Source organism: Mus musculus, chromosome 1 (genome assembly GCF_000001635.26).
Source record: "Mus musculus strain C57BL/6J chromosome 1, GRCm38.p6 C57BL/6J".
In the NCBI taxonomy this organism is placed as follows: Eukaryota; Metazoa; Chordata; class Mammalia; order Rodentia; family Muridae; genus Mus; species Mus musculus.
In genome coordinates this window covers 57,116,834-57,129,603 of record NC_000067.6, presented here as the reverse complement: position 1 = coordinate 57,129,603, position 12,770 = coordinate 57,116,834, and the positions used below count along the sequence as shown (strand labels likewise).

The following is a 12,770-nucleotide window of genomic DNA, read 5'->3' as shown; positions in this document are numbered from 1 at the left end:
TGTTCTGAAGGGTCCCTGGACAGCATGAAATCCTGTTTATAACACTAGCTTATAACACTGTGTTGTATACTTGAACTTCACTAAGAGACAGATCTTGTGTGTTCTTACAGCACACACAAAATGGTAACTCCAGTATCGACATGTAAACTACTCTAGCTGCCTTGGTCATTTTGCAGGTCACAGAGATATATTAGCACACCGTGGACATTAAACATGGACAACTTTATTGGGAAATTGCACCTCAGTAAAACTTGAGAAGAGAAACTGGTTACTCCTAGGCCAGGACTCACCACCACCTAAGCTAGCTCACTGAAGCCAAGTGATGCTGTCTTTCAATATGCTAAGTCCATCACCACTTTCTGAGCACCTGAGAATTTCGAGTAAGTGCGATCTTAGATTACCCTTCCCTGCAATGTTAGAAATAGCCGCGTTCTACTGTGAAAATACACTAAGTGTGTTTGTAGCATCACATCTTCATTGTGCTGTCTTATAGCAGGTAGAACACCGTTTTTCAGAGTCCAGTGATCAATAATGCAGAGACTTCTTCCAGTGTAGTAAGAAGTCCGGATTGTCGTGGTTGAGTATCAAAGCCAGGATGGGGCCTTCCTCAGCAGAATTGTGAGCCCATAAAACCTGTCTCAAAGCCCTGGGGTCTGGCACACACAGGCAACACATTCACCTGCAAGTGAAGTTCTTACTTAACCAGATCACAAAAAAAAAATGTGCCTAGGGATGAGGGCACCAAATCGTCGTCACTTTGAAATAACAACAACCTTTGGCAATGGAGTGCCTAAAGGGACATGGGAGGATGATGGAGGGATCACCAGAATCTGTGTGAAAGATAAAACTGTGAAAAACATAACTCCCCTCCCCCCAAATATCTAAAGCCACAGGGGCCAAAAAGCTACTGCTGGAATCACGGCAAGATCTAGAGAAAGCAGAGAGCAGCCACCTGCCGGCTCCTTCTCAGCCGTGCCATTGGCTTCCGTTCCCCAAGATGAGTATTCTTGCCTTAAATCCAGCAGTTGAAGAACAAGGGAGCCTGAGAAATGTGGTGTTGGTCACCCTCCTGGGGACCTAGCTATACAGATTTTCAAAACAGATTTTGGAATCATTTTCATCGGCCTGTCTACATACTTTTCATTCTTCAGAGGCCTTTTTTCATCAACCTTGGCTATGTACCAAGAGAGCTTTGACACCTAGGTCCCCAGCTCTCATTCCCAGGGAGTCTGACTTCAGGGACCTGGGTGTCTCCAGGGCATCAGGACTCTTCAGGTTTTCCAGGGTTTCCTTTGTGAGGAGCAGAAAGGCTGGATGAGAGGGGCGTGACTTTTCAACCTCTGTCCTGCTGACCTTGGTGACTATATCTTGCTGTTGCCAAGGGCTGTCTGTGCACTGGGGGGTATTTAGCACTATCCCTGGGCCATTAGCCACTAGATGCCAGCAGCAGTTGTACCACCCAAGAGATGTGCCGACATTGCCAAATGTCCCCTGTGGGAGAGCTCTGTAAAGCTTTCCACAGCCCTGTTGGAGATCTCAGCTGTACCACAGAGTTCTTCAGAGAAGTTCCCACTCAGCGTCATGAGCAGGCAAATGGAAGAGTTCGTGGTTAGAAACGCAAGTTCTGGGCTCCCACCTTGTTTTCACCAAATGGAGGCTAGAGGTGTGTGTGGAATGGTAGGTGGTTAGTTAAGTCCAATTCTCCATTTGAACAAACCTAGGTCATTCCAATCCATGCTCGAGTTAGAATCATTCTTTTAGAGCTGACCGTGTTCCAGCACCTCAGAACTTCTTCCTCCAAAACAGCTTATACCCATCCACTCTACCTGTTCTCTGAACTTCTAAGAGAAATACTTCCTGTGTTTCTCATGTCAAACTTTGGTACTCAGGAACCTTGTCATCACCTCACCTGGGGGCAGATTTCCTCTCAACAAGATGGCATGCCCACCACGAGCGAGGACTTCCCAGGTGGATGTCAAGATGCTCCCACAGACTGTATCTGCTTAGAGAAGAGGCAGAGGTCAGAGCACAGACTGGGTAGAGTCAATGTCAAGTTCACTGCTTTTTCTGATACGCACTTAGCAATGTGAAGGTCATGCTCTCTTATCCAGGAGGCTGAGAAGTGATGAGGAATTGCTTGTGCTTTTGTGGAAATGTCAAAGTTCAGGTTCTGAGTTGATGGGTCTGATGGGTCTTACATCTCTTCTCCCATCATCCAGGCAAAGGAGGAAGAGATGAACTTTGTTCCCCTGCCAGCAAGCTTTGAGCTTGCCATACAGCAGGTCAACTCCAGAACTCACCTCTAATCTGCCTTTATGACATCTCCAGGATAGAAAGACATAATGAACACCCCTACCTCATAAACTGAACAATCTCTGTCACTCAAACACTGTTGTCATTGTGACTAAATACCCCCTAGTGTTCCTAGGAACTGGACAACTATTTACATCTTCTGTGGATGTTCTACTGCTAGCGCTGAGCTCTTGAGCAAGCAGAAAGTTCTTGTAATTTATTTTCACCTACAGCTCCTTTTTGACCTTAAAGTTAAAGTTTACTGATTGTGGCTTTCAGAAAGATACAGAAAATGCAACCTCACATTTGCCCTTCCTGTGTTTGAAACTTTACTATATTACGAGAATCTGAAGTATCATTTCACTAGGTAATCTTCACTCTAAGCTCTTTTGCTCTTCTGCTTTTCCTGTGGACAATTCTATCAAAGTAACAAAAGAACCAGGGTGTACGTGCTAGGCTGTTATGTCATATGTTGCAGAGAAAACATCCTTTGGGAAGACTTAATAAGAAGCCAACTTGCAAAGAAGGTTCTCATTCATAAGGTAAAAGTTAAGAGTGGATTTTTCAATAGCTGGCAAAACAAAAACAAAAAGCATGCTACCAACCAACCAAACAAACAAACAAACAAAAAACCCAACACAATGCATTTCTCTTTCCAGTTTCTCATGAATAACCTTGTTTCAAGATGGGAGAGACACTTGTGTACAGCTTAATGGACACAATCATGGTCTGTCCATTCTGTCAGATTCACCACAACTCCATCAGAGAGAAGAATGCCAGGGAGTCTCCTGTGGACTCCTCTCCCCAGACAGAGCTCGATTAAACACCATGCCCCCCTCACTTTTTCCCCTAAGACTTAGAAGACTTTTCTCTGTACCTTCAGTGGGTATTCCACTGCCAATGTTAATAACCCAGCATTCAGAAAGTTCCTTTGTAGTTTTGTCCTAAAGCAGTTTTTCTCTCATCTTTTGTGTCCTGCAATTAAAGTCAGTTTCTACTTATTTTGGCCTTAATAGAGATACAGAAAATCTGATCTCCACCATTAGTGCTTTGTGCGTTTGGAAACCTTACTATATTAGGACAATCTGAAATTTCGCTTGGCTGGGATAAATAGTCCTGATTCTGTTTACTTCTCCTCAAATACCCTATTACCCAAGCTTGAATCATTTTTATTGCATCCTTTTAGTTCTCTGTAACATGTTCATGTTCTCCTCGGCTGTGCTTCTAAAGCTCAAGTGTAACTGTTTATTAAAGACTCATACAAGGCCAAGCAGGAGAGTTTCTGTCCACAAGACCCTCACATGTGGCTCTTTTATGGAGACCACTCAGAAGCAACCAGATTTTGTTTTATTTCTATTAGGAATTCTTTCTTGAAATAAGTCTTGTTTAAAAAAAATGAGCATTGACTTCTGCTTTAAAATGGCAGGCTGAGCTTGGACATCAGCTCCTCTTTCCTCCAATGATCCCTCTGAAATACAAGCGAAGATATTTTAATGAAAGCAGAACAATAATATAAAACATTTGTTGCTCAAAAATGTTGGAGAATGCAGAATACATAAGTGATGAGATAGACAGCAGAGGAAACCGTAGCCTGGGACACACGGGAGGTGAGTCTGGACACAGGAGGTGAGCCTGGACACAGGAGGTGAGCCTGGACACAGGAGATGAGCCTGGGACATGAGAGGTGAGCCTGGGACATGGGAGGTGAGCCTGGACACCGGAGATGAACCTGGACATGAAAGGTGAGCTGGGACACAGGAGGTGAACCCTGGACACAGGAGGTGAGCCTGGACACAGGAGGTGAGCCCTGGACACAGGAGGTGAGCCCTAGACACGGGAGATGAGCCCGGACACTGGAGGTGAACCTGGGACAAGAGAGGTGAGCCTGGGACACTCAGGCTTCCAGGGGAATCTGCACTTCAAAGCCCCTGAATGCCAGAGGCAAGGTGAGCTGGCTGCCAGGTTTATCCTCTGGAAGGGTGTCCCACCTCCATACTCACTGAGTGCTGCGGAAGGGGAACTCTGGGGCTAGAGTTAGAAAGCTAGACTCTGAAAGAAGTGAGAGATTTACCTAAAGCTTTGAAATGGTGCTCTGGGGAGCATCAAAGAGCAGAGGCTAGTAATTGGCAGAGCGGACAACAGCCATAAGAGGTTCTGTTAACCAGTTTGTCACCCCCTCACTCTGGGGAGGAAGGGACTGCTACACTGGAAACGGCCATATGCAACGGCAGAAGTGGGGAAGGTTTGGGGGCATCACTGAACATAACCCTAGGCATACACTCTTTACCAGGAGTCCTGTGGCAGGCACCATGGGAGCCCAGTGAAGGTTAAGTACATCAGTACTGCACTTTCCAAAGGTCCCAGCAAGAAGCGGCACTACAAATGCTGACTTTCGGCTGTAAGTTTCACTGTCACCTACAAGGACTCAGAAGAAAATGGGAACCTCCTCACCATACTCGAGTGCCAGTGTTGTTTGAGAAAAGTACCACAATCATGCCTGTAACATGAAATGAGCTACAAGTTACACAAAGTCTTTGCCTTATTTGGGAATCATATGATACTACAGGAAGTATAATAAGTCAATAAACAGTTGAAATGAAACCAGAATTAGAGGAAAAAGGAGAAGAAAGCCATACAAATTATAAGATAATATTATATATAACCTAAATATTGTTTATATCTGTAATAATATGCATAATGTATGTAATAATATGTTACATGGTACATGTTATCTGTTAAGTATTACATATTTTGTGTTATATATTGCATAGGTTATATATGTATATGTGAAATTATATGCCATTACATATAGCATCAATTGCATATCATATGTATTGACTAAGCTTTTCTAATCTCTCTGCACAAAACTAAAATATTTTATTATAATTGTAGAATAGAATATAAATAGAGGATATGGAGATAAGCATGAAAAAAAATCAAAACCAGGAAAATACTGTAAAACTCACGAACAGAATACTAACCATTCAGTGTATCTGTGTGTGTGTATCTGTGTGTGTGTATCTGTGTGTGTGTGTGTTGATGTGTGTGCAGGTACATGTGATGTGGTAGTCAGAGGACAACTCTAGCTGTCACTATTATTTGGGTCCTGTCCACAGTATTTCTTGAGAAAGGGTGCCTTAGTTTGGTTTTCTGGTGCTGTGATAAAGACTAAGATCAAAGTTATGGACAGGGGTTTATTTTGCTAATATTTCCATATGACAGTCCATCACTCAAGGAAGGGGCCTGGAGGCAGGGTCTGAATTAGAAGCCATTTAGGTTCACTGCTTGCTCTCTTGTTCCCCATGAGTTGCTCAGCCTGCTCTAGGGCCACCTGTCCAGGAGTGAGGGCATATCCTACCCAGGAGACTGGGGTGGGCATAGAGTGGAGGTCATGATGGAAAATAAATTTGACTGTTTCCAGGTCAACTAGTCCCAGCTCACTCAACTAGCTGGATGACTGTAGACAAGCTGTTTAACTTCTCCAGGGCTTGCACACCTTTCTTCTGTTAAGACTGCTGCTCCCACCCAGGACTCCGCCCCTGCGCCATTTATAAAAGTGTTCTCTCAACTTCCTTGTCAGGCTTCTTGAAAACTCTACTTTTCTCTGATGGAGCACAGAGTTTTTACTCATATACAAAAGTGGAGGTCAAAACCATAAACAGCGATTGCTATAATCTGTCAACACTAGGCTGTGCTTCTTAAGGAAGACGGAGAGATGACAGACAGACTGTCCTGTCTGGTGGTCTGTGTGGTACCCGGTACGGGGCTTGGGGTACCCCGAGGGGAATACAGAGGAAACAGATTCCTTCATCTCCTCTCTTTCCAGCCTGTTGAGCCTAGGACAGCCTCTCAGTGTAAGCAAAGAGCAGAGGAGACTGGTAAGGAGGGAAATGGTAGAAAGAGGTCGCTTTGTGGTAACCCCACCACACGGGCCCAGATCTCCCTCCCTCACTGGGCATACAAGTGAATGCTTCGGGTGTGTTGTGTTTGGTAGAGGAAACAGGTACAACTCCCTAGGAGGGATGAGAATGATCTAGAAAAAAAAAAAAAAGACTGATAAGAATGCCCAAACTCTTTCACATTGTGATATTTTCACCTACAAAACTAAAGGGCAAAAATCATACAACTGAGTTACAAAAAGCAAAACCGCATTTAAAAAGAAAAGATGCTTGTGTTTTATTTAGGTAGGTTTAGGGTTTTGTGTTAGGCTATATTGGTGGGAGTCTGGAACCACAGGTGACCCATGCCCTGAGAATCAGATACACCTCTCTGTCAAGATTAATTTTTTTCTGTGATGTCTCCTGGCACTACAATGTTTAATGGAGAGGTTTTCAGACACCAGAAACTGAAGTAGACAAAGAAATTAAAATAATCCCACAGAAAGGCGGACCCAGGCTGCCAAGAGGCAGAGCGAATGGCCCCACAGAGCTCCTGTCTCTAATTACCCTTTGGCTAAATGGCAAATTGTTTCAGAAAGAAAAATCGAGGGTTCATTTCCCTCACAGGAAAATGAAAAGAAAAGAAATATCTGATTATGAACCAAGCTTTAAACTACCTCTCTTCTTCTGAGAGAACATATGTGACACCAGGGTCACCTTGCTTCTCTGCACAAACATGGCAGAATGATGCTTAGCTGTTGGGACCTACAAACACCAAGCAAATGCCAAGCGAGTGGCCACTGCTCCTCTCCACAGGCCCCAGAAGGGACACAGATGGGAGAGCCCTGCACAGCGTTTGTCCTCACCAAGCCAGCTGCATTTGGATTTCCTTGACAATGACATGTAAACCCATCACCTTTTTATTAACCTAAGCAAGCATGAAGCACTGAGAAGTCTGCACATGAACGATGATTTTTCTCGAAACAATGAGGTAGCCTCAGTTTTATTCTGTCCTTTGCGGCTGGAAAGCACATTTTTTTATTATGATTTCTTTTTTAAATACTTAGGTTCTTGGGCAGTGACATCACTTAGAACAGAAACTGGGGAAACACACTGTACAAGTTTTTTAAAAATGTGGTTAAAAGTTGAGGGAAAAACAGATTCTTCCAATCAATGATAGCTTTGGCAGAAAGTCTCGCCTAAAGTCCTCTCCCCCCCTCACCCTTCCCCCTGCCTTCTCTCCCTAAGCCTTGTTGTGTAAGCATGAAGGGCTGACACTCATTCAAAAAAAAATCAAGTTCTACAAGCATAATGTAGAGTCTCCTCAAGTAACAATAGGGAAAGGAAAACACATCTTAAGGGGGACGTCCAGTCTGTGTGTCTCTAAAAGCAAGCAGCTCCTTGGCTATCTCAGAAGTCTTAGTGATAACCTCTCTAATTTGCTTGCACCCATGACAATGGGATTCTTACCCAACTCTCCTCCCATCTATAAAAACTCCATAGACATGAAAGGAGAGTGCTACCCAACCCTGTGTCAGAGGGTAAGATGCCTTAGGCCTGTGCAAGCACTGATTACTCTGTGTGTGTGTGTGTGTGTGTGTGTGTGTGTGTGTGTGTGTGTGTTTGTGTTTTCAGAGCCTCTGCTTTGTAATCTGAGGACTACGCAGGTAAAGGGGAGGTGTCCTCCACTCAGGGTGCAATACAGTGAGTAAGAAGACAGAAAGGTGACAAACACAGGACACTTGTAGTGCTAAAGGACAACCCATTTAGAGATGCTGCACTGTGAGTTCAACCCACTCCTCATAAAAGCTCCTCACATATGGAGTCACTAAGGTACAGCCATTGGTGTGGCCCCAGAATCTACCCACAATGGGCACAATGGGGGACTGAGCACAGACTACCTGACCCCAGGCCCTTTAGCATCATACATAGGACTGGGACAAGACAGCAGAAGCAACTTTAAAGATAAGGGAGGACTTGAGCAGGCTTCTTGGGAGTGAATTATGAAGTGGGGGGGGTCTCTTTATCCTTCCAGAACCCCATTTTCTTCATTAGTTTATGAAACATGTACAATATGTGAGGCACTGGTATTCCATCCTAGGATTCTGGACAGGAGAAGGACACCCTCCCTGTCCTACAGCATGAGAGCCATTATATTTGATTTGGAAACCCACTGAGTTTGTATAAATTGTTTGAGGGTGGCATAAACTCTTAAACTTTTAAAACGAAATTAGAACCTGGAAATCTGTCAAAGTTGGGGTTTCTGTTCTACACCTCAGTGAAAACAAACAAACAAGTAACAACAGCCTAGCTCCCTCAGATTTTCCCCTCTGGCCAAACACTTTTGTTTTCCATAAATGCTTTAATCAGTTTGGAGTATTGGTTGAAATGTTTCGTGTGTACTTGAGAACTTCAAGCATCAAACAGGCTTTGAAAGTGGCTTTTCCTGTTGACACAATGCTTCTTGTAACCAGTCTACTGTGCCAAAATGTGTTGTCTAACAGTGCTGCTGCTGTAAGCCACAGAGGCTGAGTTCTGGCAGAGGCACACCATGCCATGCCAGCCCTTTGGGTGGTAGTCTGCTTCTCTCTTAGGATCCAGGTCACATGTTCAGAATCCTTGGTGCCCAACTGCCAGGCTCCCCCTTTGCCTTCTTGTCAGTTGGCTCGCATTATTTGTGATAATACTTACCCTTTATTATAGTCACCACAAGTCATGGGAAGGTTCAACTGTTTCATTAGTTGACTGAGAACAACAAAGTCTAATGTTTCATTGAAATCAGATGTAATGTTTGTGTTCCAAGGTCAGCTGGAATCTAATAGGAATAATTTAAGCCATAATATCCCAACCACGGCTGAGCCACGCTAATCACCCTGCAGATCATACTGGAGCGATTCCGAAGGGGGTAGGTCACATCTCATTGCTACCTCATTCAGTACACCGAAGACGGATTCTGTAAAAGGAAGTAATTAATCTTAGCAGGGTGGTCAGAGCCCAGGAGGCCTCGAGAACCCTTAGTAGCCAGACACTACAAACCGGTGGCCATGAGGAACCTGGAGAGCTGGCCTCCCTGTCTCCCTTTCTCCTTTTCCTCCTTTTCAGTTCTCATTTTCCACTTCCACAGAGCAGCAGCATTGAGTCAGGAGATCCTGAGAATGTTCTAGAACTTCCTGGAAATTTCTCTGATTCTGTGCACCCCACCAAAAAAAAAAAAAAAAAATCTATGAATGTAAGGAACTTTTAAAAGTGATTTACAGGAAATGGTCTCTCTTCAGGCTAAACAGCCCACTGAGGACCTTCCTGCCATCGGATCTCGCTGCTTCTTTATCTAGACGTTTCTAACCTTTCCTTATGACCATTGCTTTTACCTGTTGAGAAAATGGGGGATTCGACATCCTCAGAGTGAAGAGGATGCCCCTCTCCATTCTGGAATGCATCTGGTGTATCTTTTCTTTCCATGAATGAACTCAAGCTGGGCAGATGGTACTTCTACAGCTGTGATTTTAGAAGAGGGAAGTCTGTTTGAGGCAAAATACATGGACTCTGTACAGCAATCCTGTGCCTAGTTGTGGCATTTAAATAGATAAATGAGAATATAATTGTGTAGAATATTAAGGTTCTGCATGCATTAGCTCTAAAGAATATGTGGGCTGATAGGAGCCTGAAAGTGCACGACTGTCCCAGCTATACACACTCTCTCCATTTGCTTTGAAAGAAAGGAAAGCAAAGTTCTGAGGAGTGTCCCTTTTGGTACTGGGGACATACAAATGTCCTACACAGATCTCTGAATAATGACAGTCTTCAGGCAGGTTTAGGAGAGGAAAAATTGGTTGTTGAGGGTGCTGGACCAGGGATGGAAGAGCCTTTGTGTGTGGTGTGGGCCTCTAGCACTCACACTGCTGTGAAACCAGGCAAAGCAGTTCGCTGGCCTCTCACCCATGGCCGATGCTTGTTCCCTGGAGTCTCTTTCACTTTGTCGAGAACTGTTATGCATTGTGCTAAAACACATGGCACTGTTGTGGCTACAGCTGCCTCTTTCCCTATGGCCAAAATGATAGCCCTTTCATCTTTTGCAAGCTGAAATGTTGTCTCACTTTGCCTCATCAGACAGAGCTTGAGCCCCAAGTTGTGAGGTCCTGTAACAGGAGGCTGATGGACCACGAGCCTGAGTGTCAGAGCCCAGGCCAGCACCATCTTTTCCTTGCACTCCCTCCGGCTTGGTTTTCACACTTTTTAATTTTATCTTATCTGTTTGTTTGTTTTTATAAAGGGTTTCTCTCTGTAGCCCTGGTTGTCCTGGAACTTGCTCTATAGCCTAGCCTGGCCTTGAACTCAGAGTTCCAGCTGCCTCTGTCTCCCAAGTGCTGGGAGCAAAGTTGGGCCCTACCACCACCCAGTTTAATGACTTGCTTTCACATATTTTTAATTTTTATTTAGCTCCTGGTGGTCTGACCCAAAAGGGCACCCAAGGAGGAGGGAGGAGGACGTAGGGTCTGAGGTATATTTATTCTAAGTGACAGTGTTATCTTGGGTGAGTTTGAACCACCTCTAGACACTGGGCAGCCTTTCTCAGTCCACGTCATTTTTCAGTGAACATGATACCAAATATAGGAAAATATCCTTTCATTACATGCTGCCTATAATTCTTATACATTTAAGAAGTTGGTACTTGTAATTCTTCACTAATAATTATTTGACCATGAACAACATTTTACGATTCCCTATTATTTCTTGGTCACTTAATAAAATAATGAAATCTAATCTATAAATTGCTTTCAAATATAATGAAAACACATAGTCTAAATGTAACACTAAATATGTCATGGCACTGAAGTTTGGAAATAAACACTTATTGATTTCAGTGTTACCTTCTTTTGTATCTCAAAATTTATTTTAAAAAGGAATTTGAGCTTTTTCTTATTTAACTGATTCTGGGGCCTTCAGAAATATGACAGATACTTGCTTTTCATTCCCAAGTGTAAAAGAGCCTGGCAAAGTCTATTGGCCCCATGATCCCAGCCCATTGTACATGCCCTGAACACAGAGGAAGGCAGAAGAGGACTTCTTGGTTCTATTAACAGGTGTATTACCACAGAGTATACCAACTTGTACTACATAAGCTTGAGAAACTGGAACATGCATCCCTATGAAAGGAATCTGGGATGTCTGAGGCTAAGCGGAGGTTGTGTTTCCTTCAGCCCTCCATGTTTCAGATACCTCTACAACCCCAGGGAGTAACAATATGGAATAAAACATGCCTGATCCTTATGGGGGCTGAAGATTTCCACAGCCAACACCAGTATTCCTTAAGGAAACTCTGCAGCTGTGTCTATTTGGAATGGCCCAGCCATTGGTTGATTCTGTTCTGGGCATTGATTTCTTTCTCTTTTTCTAAAAGAAACATTCTCTGCCAACTACCTTTCTACCTCTGGCTCTTTGGTAAAAGTGGAGAGACCCATAACTGGAATTTTTGCTGATGTCACAGTCTAATGGTCAGTTGAAGCACTTAAGGCATGTAATAGTTCTGAAGTCATCTCCTCTGCAATGCTGTCTCTCAAAGCAGGGAGAAATCCTTGACTTGCCTGCAGTACTTTATCCTTCTTCTTCTATTCTGGGCGTTTACACTGCTGTGTACTACTCCTTCCAACAATTCATTAGGAGAATTTGTTTTCTTTTATATTAAGGAAAAACGTGTTTTCTTGAACATTTATCATGATACTGAAACTTTTCAACTACACCAAGCTCTGTCCTTCATTAAGAAAAGAAGTCTCACTATCTCTGGTTGCTTTTTATTTATCTATCTATTTATTTATTTTTACTTATTGTTTTTTTTTTATTTTATTTTTTGAAGTCGAAGTTCCTTTATTTGCAGATAATATGATTCTATACATAAAAGCCCCTGAAGACTCCACCAGAAGAGTTCTTTTTTTAATTAGATATTTTCTTCATTTACATTTCAAATGCTAGCCCCTTTCCTAGTTTCCTCTCTGAAAGTCCCCTATACCCTCCCTCTGCCCTGCTCCCCAACCCACCCCCTCTTGCTTCCTGGTCCAGGTGTCCCCCATCTCTGGTTCCTAAAAAGAGTTGTTTTGACCACACTGCCTCATCCAAGTTTACACATGTATTTCACAAGACATGGTGTTAGAAGTTGAAAATAGCCTCACTTACAATTGTGCTTTTCATTATTAGTATTCTGTGTATATGTGTGCACTTGCATGCTCATGGATAAGGGAACCAGATTCAGGAGTTATTTTGGGGGAGTAATCTACCTCATATTTTGACACAGGGTCTCTTACTGGGCCTTAGGATCCTGGTTTGACTAAGCTGGCTCGTTAACCCCAGGAATCCCCCTGTCTCTGCTACCTGAACTGTCATGTAGGATTATATGAATGCTAGAGGCTGAACTAAGGTCCTCATGGCAGATACTTTACATTTGCCTAGCCCTTTATCACCAATATCTTCAAGCACACACACACACACACACACACACACACACACACACACATGCACACACACACACCAAGCAATATCCAAATTGGATGATGTAAAAGTACCAAAACCACCTGTTTTTGTTTCTAAAAATCCATTCAATGCACAGTA

At 43.4% G+C, this 12,770-nt stretch overlaps 1 long non-coding RNA gene across 1 annotated transcript; it reads right to left on the bottom strand.

Moving 5' to 3' along the window:
• Positions 1-203: 203 nt before the first annotated feature.
• On the bottom strand, positions 204-2,289 carry 1700126A01Rik (RIKEN cDNA 1700126A01 gene). Its single transcript, NR_166114.1, has 2 exons — positions 2,079-2,289; positions 204-1,999 (listed from the first exon to the last, which is right to left on the bottom strand). It is a non-coding gene; the product is annotated as an RIKEN cDNA 1700126A01 gene (long non-coding RNA).
• Positions 2,290-12,770: the final 10,481 nt, after the last annotated feature.